The 24,453-nt window shown below is 43.5% G+C and overlaps 1 protein-coding gene across 1 annotated transcript in view; it reads right to left on the bottom strand.

The window, feature by feature from the left end:
* LOC111956136 (solute carrier family 45 member 4) overlaps positions 1-24,453 on the bottom strand; it is a 45,524-nt gene that overhangs the window by 19,726 nt on the left and 1,345 nt on the right. The gene's annotated exons all lie outside the window — the stretch shown is intronic.

The following is a 24,453-nucleotide window of genomic DNA, read 5'->3' as shown; positions in this document are numbered from 1 at the left end:
GGCCACACCCCCTCATGGTGTTAGACAAGGCCACACCCTCATCGTGTTAGACGAGGCCACACCCCATCATCGTGTTAGACGAGGCCACACCCCATCATTGTTAGACGAGGCCACACCCCCTCATGGTGTTAGACGAGGCCACACCCCCTCATGGTGTTAGACGAGGCCACACCCCCTCATGGTGTTAGACAAGGCCACACCCCTCATCGTGTTAGACGAGGCCACACCCCATCATTGTGTTAGACGAGGCCACACCCCCTCATGGTGTTAGACGAGGTCATACCCCCTCATCATGTCAGACGAGGCCACACCTCCTCATCATGTAAGACGAGGCCACACCCCCCCCATCATGCCCTCTCCACAGAAATGGTGTTTTACATGTCTGATTTATGGCTCAACAGTAGCCTGTAACAAGTTCAGTTCCTTCTAATGACAGGTGGATTGACAAGAGAGAAACAGTAAGAATAAATAATGAGGCCAATGTTTTTACTTAACCCATATTTTACCAGGTAAGTTGACTGAGAACATATTCCCGTTACAGTAAGGACCTGGGGAATAGTTACAAGGGGAGAGGAGGGGGATGAATGAGCCAATAGGAAGCTGGGGATGATTAGGTGACTATGATGGTATGAGGGTCAGATTGGGAATTTAGTCAGGACACCAGGGTTAACACCCATATTCTTACGATAAGTGCCATGGGATCTTTAGTGACCACAAATAGTGAAGACACCTGTTTTAACATCCCATCTGAAAGGCAGCACCTAAACACAGGGCAATGTCCCCTAAACTGCCCTGGGGTATTGGGCTCTCGTTAGACCAGAGGTTCCTACTGGCCCCCAACACCACTTCCAGCAGCATCTGTGGTCTCCCATCCAGGGACAAACCAGGACCAACCCTGCTTAGCTTCAGAAGCAAGACAGCAGCTGGATGCAGGCTGCTGCAGCCTAGCAGGTGTAACTATAACACTGACTGAGTGCAGAAAGGCTGCACAGAAAGAGCGACAGAAAGAAAAGGAGACAAAAAGACAGAAAGAGAGAAAAAGAGACAGAAAGATTCCAGACTCACACCGCGGATCTGAATGTGCAGTATTAACATGAACCAGACCTGCAACAATGTCAGTTCTGCCAAGTGCTTATGTTCGTCAGACTAAGCTTCTGGCACCCCTGTCCCAAAACCGCAGGAACAGGCTCGTACAGTCTTTAAGGTCACCAGGGTACAGGCCTGCCTCACACAGATGCCACAGGTCCACGGAGGGAGAACCTGCCAGCCAAGTCTGTTCAGGGCTCACGGCTTGGCAGTACTTTTCTATTCATCTGCCCTGCTTTGCTATGTGGGTTAGAGATTGCAGGGTGCACTTATAGAACAGTCACTCCATGGAGTGAACTGAGTGACACGTCAAAAAAGAACTTGTTAACACAGAGATAATTTTGTTGGTCATTTTCAATGAAGCAAAGTGATCATTTATAACATAAAACTTTGCCAGTGAGAACAAATCTCACATTTCATTCTAAGAATCAGCTTATAAAAATACATTTAAAAAGTAGACTACTCTTATCCCTGCTCAGAAGATGTTATAACTTTCCCACTGGGAACACACTGGTCGAATCAATGTTGTTTCCACTATAGTGGGTTATGTTCTTATCAGAGTGTAGACTAGTGGGTTATGGTCTTATCAGAGTGTAGACTAGTGAGTTATGGTCTTATCAGAGTGTAGCACTAGTGATTATCGTCTTATCAGAGTAGGACTAGTGGTATGTCTTATCAGAGTGTAGATAGTGATTATGTTTTACAGAGTGTAGACTAGTGGTTAGTCTTATCAGAGTGTAACTAGTGGGATCTATCAGATGTAGATAGGGTTAGGTCTTATCAGAGTGTAGACTAGTGAGTTATGGTCTTATCAGAGTGTAGACTAGTGGGTTATGGTCTTATCAGAGTGTAGACTAGTGGGTTATGTCTTATCAGAGGATAGTAGTTATGGTCATCAGAGTAACTAGTGAGGATGGTCTTATCAGAGTGTAGACTAGTGGGTTATGGTCTTATCAGAGTGTAGACTAGTGTTATGGTCTATCAGAGTGTAGACTAGTGAGTTATGGTCTTATCAGAGTGTAGACTAGTGGTTATGGTCTATCAGAGTGTAGACTAGTGAGGTTATGGTCTTATCAGAGTGTAGACTAGTGGTTATGGTCTTATCAGAGTGTAGACTAGTGAGTTATGTCTTAGAGTGTAGACTAGTGGTTATGGTCTTATCAGAGTGTAGACTAGTGGTAATGGTCTTATCAGAGTAGACAATGTTATGGTCTATCAGAGTTAGACAGTGTTATGTCTTATCAGAGTGTAGACTAGTGAGTTATGCTTATCAAGTGAGATAGTGGTTATGTCTTATCAGAGTTAGACTAGTGAGTTATGGTCTTATCAGAGTGTAACTATGGGTATGGTCTTATCAGAGTGTAGACTAGTGAGTTATGTCTAGAGTGTAACTAGTGGTTATGTAGGTACTAGTGATATGTCTTATCAGAGTGTAGACTAGTGAGTTATGGTCTTATCAGAGTGTAGACTAGTGAGTTATGGCTTATCAGAGTGTAGACTATGGTTTATTGGTCTTATCAGAGTGTAGACTAGTGTTATGTCTATCAGAGTGTAGACTAAGATTATGGTCTTATCAGAGTGTAGACTAGTGGGTTATGGTCTTATCAGAGTGTAGACTAGTGATTATGGTCTTATCAGCAGTTAGACTAGTGGTTATGGTCTTATCAGAGTGTAGACTAGTAGTTATCTGGTCTTACAGAGTGTAGACAGTGGTTATTCTTAAGAGTGAACTAGTGTTAAGGTTATAGAGTTAGACTAGGTTATGGTCTTATCAGAGTGTAGACTAGAGTTATGGTCTTATCAGAGTGTAGACTAGTGGATTTTATGTCTTATCAGAGTGTAGACTAGTGGTTATGGTCTTACAGAGTGTAGACTATGGTTAATTGTCTTATCAGATGTAGACTAGTGATTATCTCTATTCAGAGTAGACTAGGTATGGTCTTAATCAGAAGTTTAAAACAACAGATCTCACAGTAAGTGAACCCTGTTCACATTCTGGTTCAATATAACCTGATGGTTGTTGATGATGACCATGACCCAGGTGGCTGGGGAACCCAGGAGCTCCACTGTGCCCCAAACATCACTACTTCCTGTTGCCTGTAGACAGACTTCCTGTAGACATGTCCTTATGACCCCTCAATGACAATCAATGAGACATGACTTCCTCCTCAAGGTTTTAATTGAGGTTACTCACAGGCCCCAAAATGTGTTTTTGTAAATTTCACTTGTTTTGGTCACGACCTGCTGTCGCGTCGATACAAACACATAAAATGTCGCAAACAGATTTTAATCTGTCAGTAAGCAGTTTGTTCTTTGGGAAAGCGGTCGGGGTAAACAGGATGTCCGATTCTAGTAAATAAAGACCAGGATTTTCTCTCCACCGTCAAAGATGTGGAACAATACTGAACAGTATGACTCGCACTACTTCAGGATATATTTACTGTGCCTGCGAGACTAGGACAGACAGATTATACCATGTAGGAAAGAGCAGAGTCACAAAACTAGACCAGAGAGGAGGAGGTGTAGGATGAAGAGAGACAGTGAGAGGGACAGAAATGTCCATATCCCGACCGCATGAGATTAAATTATCAACTTAACAGAGAACACTTCAAAACTCTTAACTCACTGCAGCAATCAGTAAACTAAACTGTATCTTACTCTCCAATGCTGCAGCCGGCTACCTGAATGGAACATGACGAGGATCTGTCAAGAGCACGATTACACGACTTATGTAATCGCGAAGAGGAGACTGCAGAGAATAACCAGGACGTATGCCTATACGTCTAGCGAAACTCTAATCCTTCAGACCCTTCCCAACTCTATTCATAAACTCCTCTAAATACCACTACCACTCTCTCCTCCCATTTCCTTACACCTTTACACTACATTACCGCCATCAGACCCTGCCTAATAGTGCTGAGAGTACTCTGCGACGATATTCACTACATTACCATGCTTGTCCTTATGCCTAGTTCTCCCTAATTCTACTCTACAAGGTCTGTCCCTGAGTAGTGCCTATGTCTCAATCCATAGACATACCATGCTGTTTCCCTTTTAGATATTGTGCGAACCTTCTTAAGCGTACCCCTCCTATTACCTCTTTTAGGGTACATAGAGGGGCGTGGACCCTAGTCTGTGCGTTTCTACGCATACCCATAGGCTCATCTCGTTGACTCCTCTCTCCCAAGCTCACAAGACTGAGTGTCGCGATATCAGAGTCATCTATCTAGCAACCCATGGCTTGTTCCCTTTATTAGTCTTCTCTATCCCTAGCCATCAATTTCCTACCGAAAACGGCAAGCATCATCCTACTGAAATCTCCCGTAACTATGCTCGCAAGCCCGCAACTTGCGAGACATCAGTGAGGCTCCTATCTAAACAGAAGTGAGAGGAAACAGAGGCAGATGGAGAGATGAGAGAGACGATCCATGACGACCGTATACAGACCTGAGACAGCATAGAGGATACTTCTCTCGTTAAACTCATTCGCCACCGATAGAATCCATCTCCGGCATATTTAGAAGATGGAGTGATCCACTGCAATAGATTATTCTTCAATTGCTATATTCTACTAACAACCAGCACTTTGTCTTAGTAGGGGTAGTGGCAGAATGTGACCCATACCATCTGTCCTAGACACCATATTACTCACTCCTCTCAAAACCAACATCTTAAAACAAAATATAAGCTCAAACACCTAAGCTAGATAACAATCTTAGCTTTCTACACTTTACACTACTACCTTTCCTTACGTATATCACCGGTCATCCTAGTTCTTTAAAAGCATTCCACATCTTTCCTCCATCACGCTACAAGATCACAAAGGATTCTTATATCCCCTTCCAAAATGGACAATATTATACCCCCCCGGCCACATCCCTCTCCCCACGCATCACGTTCCAACTTCGGTCGTGCTGGGCAGTTTACTTTCACACATACACAATGCGCTGTTCTATAACGGCCTCAACTGCTATCGTCGATCTATATTCACTACACATTACCCATGTCTGTCTTTCCCTTTATTAGGCCTCAGTTGTAGATACTCTCCACTACTCCATCCAGGCCTTTCCTCTAGTACCCTACGCTCTAAGTTCACACATACCACTGCCTATCCCTATTATGCTCAGTGTTGCTGTAGATTCTCTACTACATTACCAAGTCTCCTCTATAGTGCTCCCAGCGTCCCCGCTAATCTATACAACCATGACTCCACCTGTAGTAGACCTAGACGTCTGCCCTAGACTACTACCATACCATGTCTCGTTCCTTCTAGTACCCCCCTAGTGTCTGTCTGCTAATTCTCATCTCCAACATGTCTTTCCCTTTATGCTAGTCTGTCTGGTCTGGCACTGGGGGTCAGAGTGGCCTGTAATTTACTATCAATACATATCCGTCTCTACTCACCTTAGTGCCCTAAGCTGTCTGGCAATGTGCCACCTTCACTCTAATCATACTTCCCGCTCACCCATATATCCTCTTAACCATTATACAATATCCTTCCTTAAGCTGTGCTGTGCCTAATTCTAGTACGCTACCCTCATTAACGCTGTTCCTATAGGGTTCATTAGGGGGGACTACTTACTCTCTAGTATGCCCTGGCTATTTGTAACAACAAACACGGTATCGTCCTGAATGATAGCCTAGGGTGACTGCTAGATCTAAATACATTACTTTATATCCGCGGAGTGATTTCTGCAATCCTACAGTCATCACTCTCTCTCTATATGTGTCACAGATAGGCGATCTGCCCATCATACATTCTATACCTGCACCTCGCTGAGCGGACCTAACCTCATAAAAACCATCATCTCGCCCTCACCAATGGCCAGGACGAGAAGCTAATTCTCCAACCTACATTACACTAGCAGCGCTTCCATCGCTTCACACGGCACTCGAGTAGTGCGACTTGCGACGATGTAGACTTCTACGTCACTTATCTGTATTCACTCATCTCTCTACACACTAAGTAATGCCCTATCTATAACGTCTTGCCTGTCCTAAATTGCTCATATCCACAGATACTCACATACTACTATACTTCGTGTATCCCTTGTAAGTAGACCTAGTGCAGCTGCAGAGCATCTGAAATCACCATTTTCACACAATGGCTCTGATCTCCTTATGAGCTGTATGGTTTACCTAGGTGAGCTGCTAAAACAACTGAAAATAGAACATCCCATATATAAGCGGCTATTGCCATCCTTTACCTTAGTTAGACCCCGACTAAATCACATCTAAATATAACTAACTCTCTCATAGTCACAATAGCATTCGCCACAACCTCTGCTGTACTGACCTAGATCACTACATTACCATGCCTGTCCTTATACCTAGCTGGTAGATTCACACTTAACATCTGTTCCTGAGAGCCAAATGTACTCATGGCTATGCGTAGAGAGTACGCGACCGCAGACACGTTTTTCTTCCGATTCTACTTAACTATTAAGCTCCTGACGATAGGCCTCCGTCAGTCAATATCGTGATGGTCCAGCTTGCCACAAACTAGTATAACGTAACACAAGGGGAACAGCCTAAATACTGAACCCGCAGGGCGTGCCTTAGTCTCAGACCATCCAACGCTGCCCTCATTGTGACAAGTCACAGACACTGTCTAAACAATAGACCGATCGCAGACTCTCCCGCATCCCGTCAAAAGTTCATACACTTATCCGCAAGCACACCAATAATAACCCACCAGCACACTTCTTACCCGAGATGTCTACAATTAGGTGTGTAAACCACCCACATGAACTTGCCCCTACGCCCACTGTGCCGACGTCGAGACTCCCCTGCGGGGATCGCAGACAGCAACCACGCAGCATACCTCCTCAACTTGCTCGCATCTACTTACCCCGCTTTCGCCTTTTCGTCTAACACTCCTTCATCTCCCCTCCCTAAATACTCTTGGGAGTCACTACCGCCCCACTAGGGAGTAAACCGTGAAGGCGCCTGTGTCGCACCATGTTTGGATGACTACTCCCTAGGAAGGTTGATCGTCTTGCTCGTCCCTTGAACCCCCTCGCCAGCACCTCACCCTTCTCCTATCTCTCCCTAACCCCTCCACACACCGGTCCTGATAACACGTCTACCACCTCGTCTAGGAGAGAGAGACTACAGTACCATCGGCTTCCAGTCAAGGCTCCTCAGTGTCTTCAATCACGACATATACCAGCATTCCTTCAGAGCCTAGTGGACTGTAATTCACCTCTACATTATCCATGCCTTGAACCCTCCCATAGAGATCAGAAGTAGAACCACCTGAACATCACCATGATATTGTCATACATAGAGCATGTACCTAGAAAGACATAACAACTATACCGAGCGCTTTGAAACGAAGAACACAGGGTATGCTAATTTTGATAGAGCAGACCTAACTCACCCATTAAATAAAATCAAAACAGGAACATTTTACAGTTGGCTAGAAATTCAAAAGGAAATTATCTTAACAGGAGAAAAATTCCTCCTGTGTGCTATATCCCCACACAAAATCCCCATACTTAATGAAGACAGCTTCTCCATCCTGGAGGGAAATCAATCATTCCAGCCCAGGAGACATTGTACTAGTCTGTGGCGACCTAAATGCCCAGAACAGGACAAGAACCGACACCCTCAGCACACAGGGGGACAACACCTGCCTCTCAGTACAGCATTCCCTCCCCATATTCCCCTAGCACAACTATGGCAACAAAACCAACAAAAACGGCCACAACTCCTGCACCCTGTCGCACGCTGGTATGTACATAGCAATGGTAGGCTTCGAGGGACTCCTATTATAGACCTAAGCCTTATCTTCCTGCAGTAGTACGTCAGACCTACTTTATCACTGACCTAACCCAGAGTCTCTCAGAGCGTTCAGTCAGCCCACTGACACCCCTATGAATCACAGCAAAATCACAGTCTACTTGAACAGAGCAATAATCAATCATGAGGCATCAAAGCCAAAGGAAGCTAGTAACATTAAGAAAATGCTTATAATGGAAGGAATGTAGTGAAAACCTACACAAAAAACAATTAGCAACAACAAATTCAATCCCTTTAGACAACTTCCTGGTAAATGTTCCACGTGTAATAGTTGAAAGTGTAAACTTGGCAGTAGAAAATTCAACATATATTGAACCTCTCACTTCCTTATCAAATCTAAAAATCTCAAATAGAAAACCGAAGAAAAATGAACAACAATGACAAATGGTTATGAAGATGCAAAATCTAGAAGAAATTGGAAACCTTCCAACCAAAAACATAGAGACCCGAAACCTGAGTCTACGCCTTCACAATGGTGAATCACTAAACAAATACAGAAACACTATGGAAAAAAAGGACAGCACGTCAGAAATCAGCTCAAGTAATTGAAGAATCCATAGACTCTAAACACTTCTGGAAAATTGGAAAACACTAAACAAAAACAACACAAAAATTATCTATCCAAAATGAGATGTATGTAAACCACTCTCCAATCTTTTTGGCTCTAAACAAGACACAAGAACAATGGGAGCAAAAAACAATAACATGATCAAATACAAAATCTTAGAGATCAACTATTTAAACTACCAGACCCACTGGATTCTCCAATTACCTTGAATGAGCTACAGACAAAATAAAAAACCCTCCAACCACAAAAAGGCCTGTGTGTAGATGATACCTCAATGAAATGATCAAATATACAGACAATCAAAACTTGCGCTATACTAAACTCTCTTAACATCATCCTTAGCTCTGCATCTTCCCCAATATTTGAACCATACTGATCACCCCAATCACAAAAGGAACAAATCAACAGCAGCCTGGAAAATCCTGCTGCATTATCATTAACAGCAGACTGTACATTCCTCCAGTGAAACAATGTACTGAGCAAATGTCAAATTGGCTTTTTACCAAATTACCGTACAACAGACCATGTATTCACCCTGCACACCCTAATTGACAAACAAACAAACCAAAACAAAGGCAAAGTCTTCTCATGTTCTCATGCTTTGTTGATTTCAAAAAAAGCCTTTGACTCAATTTGGCATGAGGGTCTGCTATACAAATTGATGGAAAGTGGTGTTGGGAGTAAAACATACGACATTATAAAATCCATGTACACAAACAACAAGTGTGCGGTAAAAATAGGCAAAAAACACACACATTTCTTCCCACAGGGCCGTGGGGTGAGACAGGGATGCAGCTTAAGCCCCACCCTCTTCAACATATATGTCAAGGAATTGGCGCGGGCACTAGAACAGTCTGCAGCACCCGGCCTCACCCTACTAGAATCTGAAGTCAAATGTCTACTGTTTGCTGATGATCTGGTGCTTCTGTCACCAACCAAGGAGGGCCTACAGCAGCACCTAGATATTCTGCACAGATTCTGCCAGACCTGGGCCCTGACAGTAAATCTCAGTAAGACCAAAATAATGGTGTTCCAAAAAAGGTGCAGTCGCCAGGATCACAAATACAAATTCCATCTAGACACCGTTGCCCTAGACCACACAACAAACTATACATACCTTGGCCTAAACATCAGCGTCACAGGTAACTTCCACAAAGCTGTGAACAATCTGAGAGACAATGCAAGAAGGGCATTCTATGCCATCAAAAGGAACATAAAATTCAACATAACAATTAGGATCTGGCTAAAAATACTTGAATCAGCCATAGAACCCATTGCCCTTTGTGGTTGTGAGGTGTGGGGTCCGCTCACCAACCAAGATTTCACAAAATGGGACAAACACCAAATTGAGACTCTGCATGCAGAATTCTGCAAAAATATCCTCAGTGTACAACGTAGAACACCAAATAATGCATTCAGAGCAGAATTAGGCCGATACCCACTTATTATCAAAATCCAGAAAAGAGCCGTTAAATTCTACAACCACTTAAAAGGAAGCGATTCCCAAACCTTCCATAACAAAGCCATCACCTACAGAGAGATGAACCTGGAGAAGAGCCCCCTAAGCAAGCTGTTCCTGGGGCTCTGTTCAACACAAACAGACCCTACAGAGCCCCAGGACAGCAACACAATTAGACCCAACCAAATCATGAGAAAACAAGAAGATAATTACTTGACACATTGGAAAGAATTAACAAAACAAGCTATTTGGCCCTAAACAGAGAGTACACAGTGGCAAGATATCCTGACCACTGTGACTGACCCAAACTTAAGGAAAGCTTTGACTATGTACAGATGCAGTGAGCATGGCCTTGATATTGAGTTGGGCCGCCGTAGGCAGACATGGCTCTCAAGAGAAGACAGGCTATGTGCACACTGCCCACAAAATGAGGTGGAAACTGAGTTGCACTTCCTAACCTCCTGCCCAATGTATGACCATATTAGAGACACATATTTCCCTCAGATTACACAGATCCAGAAAGAATTTGAAAACAAACCCAATTTTGATAAACTCCCATATCTATTGGGTGAAATACCACAGTGTTCCATCACAGCAGCAAGATTTGTGACCTGTTGCCACAAGAAAAGGGCAACCAGTGAAGAACAAACACCATTGTAAATACAACCCATATTTATGNAGCAGCAAGATTTGTGACCTGTTGCCACAAGAAAAGGGCAACCAGTGAAGAACAAACACCATTGTAAATACAACCCATATTTATGTTTATTTATTTTAACTTGTGTGCTTTAACCATTTGTACATTGCTACAACACTGTATATATATATAATATGACACTTGTAATGTCTTTATTGCTTTGAAACTTCTGTATGTGTAATGTTTACTGTTAATTTGTATTGTTTATTTCACTTTTGTATATTATCTACCTCACTTGCTTTGGCAATGTTAACACATGTTTCCCATGCCAATAAAGCCCCTTGAATTGAATTGAATTGAATTGAATTGAGAGAGAGAGAGAGAGAGACTGGGGGGGTAATGAAAACAACCCACAGTGGGTAATAAGGACGTGAGAAGGGGGCAACTCACAATCTTCTCCATCAAAGACATTAATCTTGACACATCATTCCCATTTGACACACAATGGTGTCCCATGTGTGTTACTGAACTGTATGAGCACAGCTGGCTCATTCATATGGCTCTGGTCCAGGCCTTACAGTGTGTTTAGTCAGTCTTGGTGCCAGCTCATATAGCTCCACAATGGAATCATTAGACACAAATGCTATCAGTGCATCTTGCGGAATTCCTTGGGTAAGCAAGGTGTCAGGTCAGTTTACCCTTCCCAACCCAATGACCATTAGGACACAGTCAATAACAATGACATTTACATTGACTTGGCTGAGACACTTAGAGGTGATTTATCGATGGCTAATGTCTGGAAGTGGATGGGGCATGTACAAGGACAAAGGCTTTTATGACTTGTACGAGGATGTTCTGTTCTGAGGAATGGAGAGCTTAACASTCTAGAGTCTGGCCCGTCTCATGTGTCACAACACCTTATATAGTCGGCCCTGGGCTGCAATAGCTGCTCAGATCAAAACAAGTGTCACGCACGCAGACTCACGCAGGCCAATTTAACCACCTGTACACTAATTTACGCTCCCATGATTGAGCTTTCGACCGGTCCATTCCTCCTTTGCTGCTGCCATTTAGATATAAAACAATTTCATCCAATACCTCACCCTTCCCATCCAACCATTTTTATTAGAGGGCTTTTCATGAGAAAATGAAAGTGACAATAAATCCCGTTGGGGTCCTGAGTGGTTGGTGTGAAAAGTGAAAGCAAGTCAGGGACTGTAGAAGAGAGGGAGGAGGACTTGGGGGGGTGAAGTGAAGTAGCCACAGGCTGGATGRTAGAGGACTGGCAGGAAACAGGTGCTTTCTGGGGCTGCTGCCAGCTAGACTTGTTCAGGTGCATAACAGCCTGCCTGGCCTTAACACAGGGAGGGAGAGAGACAGCGAGAGGAGGAAACACAGGAGGACCTCAACAGACCAGGGTTACAGTACAAATCATTGGTCATGTCCCAAATGGCATCCTATTCCCTATATAGTGCACTACTTTTGACCAGAGCCCTATATAGTGCACTACTTTTGACCAGAGCCCTATATAATGCACTACTTTTGATCAGAGCCGATAGGGCTATATAGGGAATAGGTTTCTGCTTGGGAAACACCCATTAACAACTGCTAACAAAGCCCTCTTCAAGAAAAACACCTTGACAACAAGCAATGTATAGCTGAGATGCCTGGCAGTTTAAACTCCTTGGCAACAGGGACAGAGAGGGGTCCATCTACACTCTTCGAAAAAAAGGTGCATTCTAGAACCTAAAAGGGTTATTCGGCTGTCCCCATAAGATAATCCTTTGGAGAACCCTTTGTGGTTCCAGGTAGAACCCCTTTGGGTTCCATGTAGAACCCTTTTCACAGAGGATTCTACATGGAACCCAGGAACCCAAAAGGATTCCACCTGGAACCATATAGGGTTCTCCTATGGGGAACAGCCGAAGAACCCTTTTGGAACCCGTTTTGCTAAGAGTGTCGGCTAGCAGAGGGATGTCCTGTATGAATTACTTACAGGATCATTTCACATGCTGTTCTCAACCCTCACTGTGTTTCCAACAATAGGAAGAGATAATATGCAAGCAGTGGGTCTCAGCCAATGAATAATTCCGTGATGCGCAACAAACCGAAAGACAAAGTGAAGATATAGAAGCTGAGAGAGAGAGAGACTGAGATTGAGAGAGAGAAGCTGAGTGAGAGTGAAGATATAAACTGAGTGTACAAAACATTAAGAACGCCTGCTCTTTCCATGACATAGACTGACCAGATGAATCCAGGTGAAAGCTATGATCCCTTATCGATGTCACTTGTTAAATCCACTTCAATCAGTGTAGATGGAAAGGAGGAGACAGTTTAAAGAAGGATTTTTAAGCCTTTTAATACAATTGAGACATGGATTATGTATGTGTGCCATTCAGAGGGTGAATGAGAAAGACAAAATATTTAAATGCATTTGAACRGGGTATGGTAGTAGGTGCCAGGCACACCAGTTTGTGTCAAGAACTGCAAATGCTGCTGGGTTTTTCACACTCAATAGTTTTCCCGCAAGTATTAAGAATGATCCACCACCCAAAGGACATCCAGCTAACTTGACACAACTATGAGAAGTGTAAGAATATGTCCAAGATAAAGAGAGAGACAGAGGACTAAAAGTCAATAAAGTACTAACCATCAATGGAAATTGTGTTTTTTTCTGTAACAGGGGATTAATGCAGAGACATGGGAGGAATTTGTCTATATATTGAGCCTGAAATAGGATACTTATCTGGCCATTGGCCCAGTTTTATTGCAAGGAATTCTAATTGGCTGGGTTATAAAACTAGATCCTGTCCCTTTGTTCACTGGAGAGAGTCTCAGGAGAGCATCACTGAGGACAGGGGAGAATGACCATCTACTTCCAAGCATGATTTTCCTATTGGAATAAACCCTGATTTGCTTTGGGGTCTGTGTTACTAAAGAATAACATCAACTGCTAACAGAAGCATTGGAGTCAACATGGGCCAGCATCCCTGTGGAATGCTTTCGAGACCTTGTAGAGTCCATGCCCTGACAAATTTAGGCTGTTGTGAGGGCAAATGGGGGGATAGCAACTCAATATTAGGAAGGTGTTTTTAATGTTCAGACACATAGAGAGAGAAAGAGAAAGAAAGAGAGAGAGAGAGAAAGAGATAGAGAAAGAGAGAGAGAGAGAGAGAGAGAGATTGAGGGACTAAAAGGGAGAGATGCCAGTTTAAATGCATTGACACATTTGTAGCAGAGCCCCTGAGAGGTGAGCGCGGTAGAAGGGAGGAGGGGGAGGAGAGGAGACTGGCCTACATGGTGTTGGGATGTGAGTCATAGCGTTTGCTGCTTCCCAGCAGTGTGAGGGGGAGTGTCAGTGAGGAGACTATTTTATAAAACGCCCATCCATCCCAGAAGAGATGGGTTTCTACTCACACACAAACACACAACATTTGATGGATGGTGGCAACAGAGCACTCGTTTCCCAGTTATAACAGTGGTGCGGTACACTCTTAGAAAAAAAGGGTAGAACCCTTTTGGGTTCCATGTAGAACCCTCTGTGTACAGGGTTTTACATGGAACCAAAAGGGTTCTACCTGGAATCGAAAAGGGTTCTCCTATGGGGACAGCCAAAGAGCCCYTTCAGGTTCTAGATAGCACCTTTTTTTCTAAGAATGTAGGGAGCAGTGATTAGAGCAGCCGGGTCCACAGTACTGCCGAGTCCACAGTACTGCCGGATCCACAGTACTGCCGGGTCCACTGACAAAGTACTATAGCTTGTAAACAACTTCAGCAAACCAGGAGAGAAACTGCAATTCATTCTGTAGCCTGGAGATAACTATCAACAATAGACAATAACAACACTGAAATACATTTAAGAATCTAAATAAACTGCATCAACAAAATGTCATTTTGTTACGCACTTAAGAAGTGAAACAGTAAATATGATGACAGGTGGAGGTTCCTGCCAATAGAGCCACCGGTGGCACAGCGAAAAGGGTGATTTAACTACTGAGGGCGGTTTAAAGTGCACCCAGTGATGAAGAGCTTTGCCAGGCTCCGCCGACCGAGCAGAGAGCAGGGTAGATCTGACTCTCAAATAAGAGACCTAGAGACAGACATATGGACAGACAGACGGACAGACAGAAATCCCCCGCACGGCAGGCTACGTTGCAGCGTTTGTTTGTTTTCCGTGCTGAGCTGAGGGTGTGTGTGCATGTCTGTGTGTGAGTGAGTGAGTGAGTGAGTGAGTGAGTGAGTGAGTGAGTGAGTGAGTGAGTGAGTGAGTGAGTGAGTGAGTGAGTGAGAAGAAAGAGCGAGAGAGGGAGGGAGTAAAGTGCAGGAGAGTGAGTGAGAGTGAGAGGGGGGTTGTGTTTGTTTTGGTAAGTATGTCAATGTGTGCGTGTAGCCTACACGTAGGAGAGATAGATTATAATGGCATCATGTTTGTATTGGTGCATTCATTAAGCAGCGAAAGGAAATGCTCAGGACCCAGGTTGGGGAGTCAGTACTGCCCTGTAATACAGAATAGAAGACAGCCAGGACAGGGGAGTCAGTACTGCCCTGTAATACAGAATAGAAGACAGCCAGGACAGGGGAGGTCAGTACTGTCCTGTAATACAGAATAGAAGAGCCAGGACAGGGGAGTCAGTACTGCCCTGTAATACAAGAATAGAAGACAGCCAGGACAGGGGAGTCAGTACTGCCCTGTAATACAGAATAGAAGACAGCCAGGACAGGGGAGTCAGTACTGCCCTGTAATACAGAATAGAAGACAGCCGGGACAGGGGAGTCAGTACTGCCTGTAATACAGAATAGAAGACAGCCGGACAGGGGAGTCAGTACTGCCTGTAATACAGAATAGAAGACAGCCAGGACAGGGGAGTCATACTGCCCTGTAATACAGAATAGAAGACAGCCAGGACAGGGGAGTCAGTACTGCCCTGTAATACAGAATAGAAGACAGCCAGGACAGGGGAGTCAGTACTGCCCTGTAATACAGAATAGAGACAGCCAGGACAGGGGAGTCAGTACTGCCCTGTAATACAGAATAGAAGACAGCCAGGACAGGGAGTCCCAGTACTGCCCTGTAATACAGAATAGAAGACAGCCAGGACAGGGGAGTCAGTACTGTCCTGTAATACAGAATAGAAGAGAGCCAGGACAAGAGCTAGCTCAGCAGTCACGCAGTATGAATCACACACAAACACACAAAGCTGTCTGTTCCCTCTTCTAAGCGCGTAGAACAGTAGTGTCATCAAGGTGCCTTGGAGGTCATTTGCACAGTGCCAGGTAAGATGATGTATTGTGTGTTAGCAGTGTGAATGAGAAGAGAGGGGCCGGACTCAGTTCTGATTGATTGATTCCGAGCTGGCTTCTAATGTAACAAGGACATTTTGTTTTATGCGGCATCCACTCTGCTCGCCTTTAAAACTGCATGAATCATACACACACACACACAGCTGTTAGTCAGCAGTGTTACATAATACTGCAGTAGTCAGTAGTCAGCCACATAGTCCTGGGACACTGCAGTAGAGGCGGAGGAAGAGAGGATTCTTCCTCCAACCAACCACAGCAGAGACATGGTGAATTTAACACAGACAGGTACAAAATAAGACAAAATTGAGTTGAGTTGTATGTTTGCAGATTATTAAAGGGATTATTAAAGGGATACTTTGGGATTTTGGCAATGAGACCCTTTATATACTTCCGCTAACGCGAGTTAGCACTGGCTTGTGAAATTACCTCCAACTTCCTTCATACTGGACACAGAGACATAAAAATGGTATCCACRACTTCATCTGACTCTGGGGAAGTAGATAAAGTGCCTCGTTGACAACATCCTTTTAACAAAATAAAATCAGATGGAAGATCACAAAAAAAATTGACATTTCTTACATTATACTGTAGTCTACATGGACTCCCTCACAATACATAACTATAAATTCCCTTCTTTTTTACAACTGGGAGTAAACCACAGCATCACAGATTCTATAATAAAATGAACTGCTGCAGATTCTGTGTCAACACAACAACACCACAACAACAACACCACCATCACAACAACACCATCACAACAACACCATCACAACAACACCACAACAATACCACCACCCAGTCACTACACCTCATTAAACATTCTCTATTAGAAGCTAGTCAGACAAATTAGGTTCCCAACGGGCTCCTGGAACGAAATAGGTCACAGTGTGGGTGTTTCCTGCTTTTGTGGGCACAGATGGCTCAAGGTTCGGAGACGGATGACGATGGCTATATTGAAATAATACAAACCCTAAATGAATAGCACTCGCTCTAGCCAAAGGCTCTGGGTTCACCCGGCACTGATTGTTTTGGGGAAGCTGATGAAAAGCCTCACAAGCCACGAAACAATGGAAGACAACCAGAGAGAATAAAGGTTGATTGTAAAGAGCGTGGTAATGTTTATGATGTTAAAATAACAGAGGCCAACATGGACCATATACCATAAAGCACCTAGGCTTGATGGTTCCCATCACGGTTGAGGTTAATTCCATTTCAATTCCAGTCAATTCAGGAAGTACATTGAAATTCCAATTCCAATTCTATTCAATACTTTTCAATGAGGGAAAATGTGGAATTGGAATTTGGTTTACTTTCGGAATAGAAATGGAATTGACCCCAACCCCGGTTCCCATCCTTTTATTACCAATGGTTTTGTTTCTAGTTGGCCTGTTATAGTCAATCTATGTTCAACACATCAGCTTCATGGTCACTGAGATGTCTAGGAATAATGCATAATGCATTTTATAGTCAAAAATGAGCTAAGCTCACACTGACAATTATTAAAAATCCATTATGAAAGAGTGTAGTGTGTGTAGTGTTGTGTGTTGTGGTGTGTGTGCTTTGTGTGTGTGTGGTGTGTGTGTGAGAGAACTCGGCTCTATCTGTGAGATGTGGCATACCCATGAGGCACGGCACAGTGATGTCTGGGGGCTGGCAGCAGGCTGTGAGACGTGTGTGATGTTGGTTGTGTTGTGTGTGTGTGTGTGTGTGTGTGTGTGTGTTGTGTGTAGTGTGCTGTGTGTGTGTGTGTGTGCCTGCCTCAAAGCCTCTCTATCAGTAAGCTCCAGAGTCACGGAAGGTTCCTGCCCCCTGCCTGCCCACACACACTGCTTCCTGTGTGACATCACACACACACACTGCTTCCTGTGTGACATCACACACACACACACTGCTTCCTGTGTGACATCACACACACACACACACACTGCTTCCTGTATGACATGTAATAAGCTAAAGGGCCGATAGGACGACATGGGATGAGGCCAGCTCATATTGACAGAGTACTGGACAAATGAACGAGCACATGACATGACGCACACAGCTCATATCAGAGTGCTATATGTCATCTAGCTATCATCTCACGTTAACGAAAGGAAAACGCCCTACAGCTTAATATGAATTAAAGCAGTTAGATCTGAAAGTGATGAGATGAATCTACCGCAAGTCCTCCGTCTCGTTGCCTGAGTTCAACTGTGAGCAGTCAGAGAAATGGCAACATCTCTCCTTGCTGTCTAACTGGGAGGGAAAGAGGGACAGAGAGCCGGCAGTAGTGGGTGCCCTGGGGGGGCCTGGGTGTATTTGTATTTGTGTGTGCGTGTGCGTGTGCGTGTGCGTGTGTGTGTGTCATAGCAGTATAGATTTCAGAGGTCTACTAGCAGTGCATTCATTAAACCCACAGTGGGATTTCACAGTGTGTAAGTCACAAGCTGTTCTTTGATCTGTGGCCACACCATAACATTGCTGAGATTGGCCATTGGACATATGCTATGCAATGTTCAGCTAGTTTAGAGGTAGGCAACTTGATGTTTTTGATTTAACTGAACTGGAAGACCAGGTGACCAGACCAAGTGATCAATTAGCATCTGCAGCACTCCAGGAACAGGGTTGCCTACCCCTGAGCTAAATGTCATCTAGCATTATTTATTGGAATCAACTGTGTAGTGCAAGGACAAAACCCAAAACGTGCACCCAGGGGGGCCACAGGACCGGGTTTGGGCAACCTTGATCTGGGCTATGTGACCCTACTTATACAATGTCCAACTGACAATATCCAACTAATTACTTTTTCTTCCCAGAATTCAATGTCCATCTAACAACGTCAAATGTCCAGCTATGCTACCCCACTGTTACAATGTCCAACTAACTTTTCCCCCAGAATTCAATATGCAAGGTATGCAGGAATGTTGGATGGGGAATGAGGACTAGTATTTTAACAGAGAACCACAACACAGCCTTAAAATTCCACAAATTCCAGCCTCATTAGAAATGCCACCTGTCCAGTGTTCTTCCAGTTGGATCATCCCTCCCATCGTCAGCTGAGAGTTGGCTTTGCCGGTGACCTCACCCCCCAAAAAGGATTCCACAGAGAAAAACAGGTGTGGGGGGGTTAAAAAATGTGCCAGCTCACACATTCCCACCTAGCRAACTTCTCAGTCTCCATCTCTTTGTGGTGATTCTTCTTATTCAGCATAGGGAAGTAAACACGGATGGACAAAATGGAAGCCTCCTCGCTGCCTTGCAAATAGTTGGCATTTCTGGCCAACATACCATAGGGTAGGGATGCCAGGGATTAGCCAGTGGCGTGGTGTTATAATCAATCATACGATATGCCTACCGTTAGTTCATCGGGCAGCAGGAAAACCTGCGAAGTTTGCATTTCGTTCGCACTGGGGATGGAAAATATTACAGACACACAGCCTAGATGACAGGGTGTAATCAAATATTTAGCCTCAATTGAAGCATGCGCTGTAGCATACTCTGTAGCATGGTGATAGTACTCATAAATCACATGTCCTACTGCAGCTATTACGAAATAGTAAAAACCTATAAATAGGCAGGTTTGACTGTCCATGTAGCATATATCAGTGGACAGTCAAACGTGCCTTTGTAACCAATGTGAAATGGCTGGCTAGTTAGCGGTGCGCGCTAGTGGCATTTCAAATCGGTAACGTCACTCGCTCCGGGACCTTGAAGTAGTTGTTTCCCTTAGGGATTTTTCTTAACGTTAAGGATCTCAAATTTTGTTTTAACGTTTAAACATTCACACCCTTAACTCCTCCCTGTAATAACACTAAAGGCACATAACCTGGATCCACCTAAACCTACACCCAGCCTTCCAACATCCAAACATAACCTGGATCCACCTAAACCTACACCCAGCCTTCCAACATCCAAACATAACCTGGATCCACCTAAACCTACACCCRGCCTTCCAACATCCAAACACCGTCTAACAAGCCTGGCTTTCTGTCGATTAGAGCAAATCCACAACCTTAGTCATGAGTTTATACAACAGTAGGACTAGATTAACCTTAGTCATGAGTTTATTTAACAGTAGGACTAGATTAACCTTAGTCATGAGTTTATTTAACAGTAGGACTAGATTAACCTTAGTCATGAGTTTATTTAACAGTAGGACTAGATTAACCTTAGTCATTCGTTTATTTAACAGTAGGACTAGATCAACCTAAATCATGAGTTTATATTACAGAACGGTCTAGAGTAACCTTAGTCATGAGGGCAGCTGTCATGTAAACTGGTATTATTCATATATAATGTTAGACAGAGAGAGAGAGAGAGAGAGAGAGAGACCTAAGAGCATATTTCTTTCCCAAAATTATAATTCAATACAAAGAATTTGAAACTATAAAAGATGAAGAAAAATTCAAATATTTATTGGGTGAAAAGCCAAAATGTGCAGTTTTGGCAGCCAAATATGTGTCCTCCTGCCACAGCCTGAGGGACAGCCAGTGAAAAATGCAAAGTAATGTTGATAATACTTCCCATTTAGCTTAGTTTTGTTTTGTCTTTCGTACCAGGTCATGTGTCTTCTCAGTCATGTTGACACTGGTCTACTACTGTTGCTTTAATGTATTGTTGTTCTGATTAATATTGTTGTTGTAGCTGTTATTAATGGTAATCCCATGTCCACTACTACTATTATTATTRCTGTTAGTTCCACCATTTATTTATATATAAATATATATATATTTTGTGTATATATATACATATATATTTTATTTAAATTTTTCGATATGTATACTTTTACTGTAAGTAATAATAACTTGCCATGTCAATAAAGTCAATTGAATTGAATTGAATTGAATTGAGAGAGAGACAGAGACAGAGACAGAGACAGAGACAGAGAGACAGCGAGAGAGAGAGAGAGAGAGAGACAGAGAGGGAGAGAGAATTCAATATTAGGAAGGTGTTCATAATGTTAGGTATACTCAGTGTATATTGTCTAGTTCCCATACATTGTCTGGTGCTGGTACAATGCCATTCGCTCTAGGCCTATTCAGGTAGACAGTTATACTTATAACCTACTATATTCCCATGCACTGTGTAGTTCTCATATATCATGTGGTTCAGATGTTCTGAGCTAGGCTTATTCATCTAAACAAATGTCACATTTTTGGTCGTTACCCTTGTGTGAAGAAAATAATAAACAATGAGTGTGGTTGAAAAATGAGCAAAAAGCCCTGATACGGGGCTATTATTCTCCTGAGATTGTGTTCCCACGTTTATGAGCCATGAGTGGGTTCCTGTTGGGGAAAGCCACAACTCTGTAGAGGAGCCAGCCAAACATTCACAGGAGACTCGGACCATTACGCTCTCAGTGGTATTGCGAATGGAACAGTGGAACACAATCTTATATATATATATATATATATATTATTTTAAAAATTTTGTTTTTGTTACATAAACCTTGCGTGCTACCTCTTAGCGTTGCTTATGTCACATCTGTCCATCACTCCCTCTTACCAACCTCGCGCCATCAGGAAACACCTTATCCCATAGGAGACCCTTATCCCGGACATTACCCAAGGAACACCTTTTCCCCATTAGGAAGCCCCATAGAGACACTTAGTCCCATAGAGACACCTTTTCCCATAGGAGACACCATTATCCCCATAGGAGACACCTTTTCCCCATAGGAGGGACACCTTTTTCCCCATAGGAGACACCTTTATCCCCATAGGAGACCCTTATCCCCATAGGAGAACACTTTTCCCATAGGAGAGCCATACACTTTTGGTTCCAGGTAGAACCCCCAGTTGAAAGAAGAACTATTTTAGGTTCTAGATAACATCTTTCTTTTAAGAGTGTACTAAGGCGAGACCTCAAACGGTGACATAATCAGAACGCTGAACAGCAATGACAACCACCAGAGAGACCAAGGAAATGAGGCGTCTCAAGCCGAATCAGTTCAGTTCACTTGAATCTGACCCTGACTGTCACCATCCTACAATGATGTTTGTTTACATATAATTGTATTTGAACAGCTCTAGTGGAAAATACCATTACCCTTCTCTACTCTAGGCTGTGTCAACAAACATCCCCTACGTGAGCTGCCTGTTGAGGGCTCAACATGACGGGCTCATCAGGCTAGGTTAAAATAAACGTTCAATAACAACAAAAGAAAAGTGCAGTTACACAGTGAGTCGCCATCCTAACCTGCACATCAAGAACAATACTGCTGCTCTCTGTGTTTCCCAAGATGTTCGGAGGAAACTGAYGGTCAGAATGCAGGGCACTGGGTTTCTAGGTTAAGCCTATTCCCTGGGGGACCTATTTAGTCTAACTAGTCGCCTATGTCTTCATATTGCTATAGGAGACAAGTAACTTCTTCTTTAACGKTCAAAAGTAGTGCATTATATTGGGCACTATACAGTATAGGGAATAGTGTGTATGATAATGTACAATGGTATATATAGAATTTTACCATGGGTAGGAATTTGGGTTGTCACTCTGCCAAAAACAAATAACACAGTGATAGTTTGTGACGACAGAGGCCTACTTTACGTCAAAGGAGAGAACGAAGAGACGTTTCAACAGACTGTAATGGACGGCATTGTCTCACCTTATGATGAACACAATCAGACAATACTGAAGTCAAACGCTAAGTCACTTCCACAGGGGTGTTTCCCTGGACTGGACTCTGCTCCAGTACCATGCCCTTCTTAGGTAACCCAGAGCACGCGATGTCACCCACACCATCATTGAAACTCAGTCTGTCTGAGTGAGGAGGTAGGTCTATAGGCCCTGGTCAAATGTAGTGCACTATAAAGTAAATAGCCTGAGAATGGGTGCAGGGAACACATGGAGTTGTAAACTCAGTCAGAGCTCTGAGCAGAGAATGTCTCTCTCTCCCTCACTCCACACATCTCTCCTTTTACTCCCCCCCACCCCCTCTGTGAGGTGGGTTGACGTGAGAGCGGTGAGGTAGGTAGGGTGTCTTTGAGGCCAGGATGGATTGTGGTGTCTCCGAGAGCTGTAATCCCCGAGCAGACGCAACAGCAAATTTAGAGGCAAGGACAGCCAGAGACAGCTAGCTAGCTAGACCTTCAAAACACTGGAATCAAAACTGACGTCAGACAGAGATGGCTGGATGAACTCAAATGATTATTTAATGGGATTAATAACAGAACAGCTATCCTAATGGAAACACAGCCCCTCTTCACTAGATCTGAAAAAGTCTTTGTTCGTTGATTTTTATCCACAGCTGTAGTCGACTGAGCTATCATTAGTCAAGAAGAACACTGGTGTATCAGCGCATCCCCCAGCATCCCCCACGTGGTTATTCTAATCCTCTGCTAAGTCGCATCCAGTGTCTCTATACTTTGCTGCCGCCACGACCCCGGGCCAGTCAAACAGTATGATTTACTGTTTATAGTCGCGAGATAACATCCAATCAGATTGACTGTAAAAGGACTGGAGTCTTGTCTTTCCTAGGCAGGCCTGTTATTAGGGCTGTGGCTGTGACAGGGACACTGAAGAGCAGGAAGGACCTTGAATTCTTATCCAATGTGTTTATGGAGGCAGCAGTGTATGTGGGAGTAAGATGTTGCGCTTGGGTGGCTTAAGTAGGTATAGGTAGGTGCTGCTGAGGATCACATCAATCCTCGATTTTACCTGTATTGTGGGCGATATTTGGTGTGTGCAATAGTCAGAATGGGAGGATCATAGTATTGTAGATTGGATGATGAAGTGTGCGTGTGAGTCATTAGATTGGTTGGGGGAATCATAGATTATGGGGATACTGGGTAATATCGCTGCTGGAAGTATAGCTGTGCGGGAGATATGGGCACTTGGGTGTGGATATAGATGTGGGGATATGTTGTGTTGATAATAGATGTGGGGATTGATGTGTTGATATAGATGTGTTGAATATGATGTGGGGGATATAGAGTGTGGGGATAGTTGGTTGATTTCCTGTGGATAATAGATGTGGGGATATGTGGTTATATATATGTGGGATATGATGGGATAGTTGTTGGATATGATTGTGTTGAATAGATAGTGGCGGATATGTTGTGTGGATATAGATGTGGGGTATGGTGTTATATGTATCGGTTTGTGTTGAATATAGATGGGGATGATGTGGATATGATGTGGGGGATAAGATGTGGGGGATATGTTGTGTGATATAGATGTGTAGGATATGTTGTTGTGGATATAGATGTGGGGAATAATGTTTGTTTGATATTAGATGTGTGGATATGATGTGGATATAGATGTGGGGATATGTTGTGTTGATATAGATGTGGGGATATGTTGTGTATATAATAGATGTGGGGATATGTTGATTGTTGATATAGATGTGGGTGTGATATGATGTGGGAATATGTTGTGTGATATAGATGTGGGGATACTAAGATGTGGGGATATGTTGTGTTGAATAGATGTGGGATATGTGTGTGTTGATTATATGATGTGGGGATATGTTGTGTGGAATATAGATGTGGGGATATGATTGTTGTGGGAGTTGTGGGAAGGTAATAGATGTGGGGAATGATTTGTGTTGATATATGATGTGGGTGATTATGTTGTGTTGATGATACGATGTGGGGATATGATGTGTGGGCAGACGTGAAC

Source organism: Salvelinus sp. IW2-2015, linkage group LG31 (assembly GCF_002910315.2).
Source record: "Salvelinus sp. IW2-2015 linkage group LG31, ASM291031v2, whole genome shotgun sequence".
NCBI classification, from domain to species: domain Eukaryota; kingdom Metazoa; phylum Chordata; class Actinopteri; order Salmoniformes; family Salmonidae; genus Salvelinus; species Salvelinus sp. IW2-2015.
This window is presented reverse-complemented; position numbering and strand designations above follow the sequence as displayed.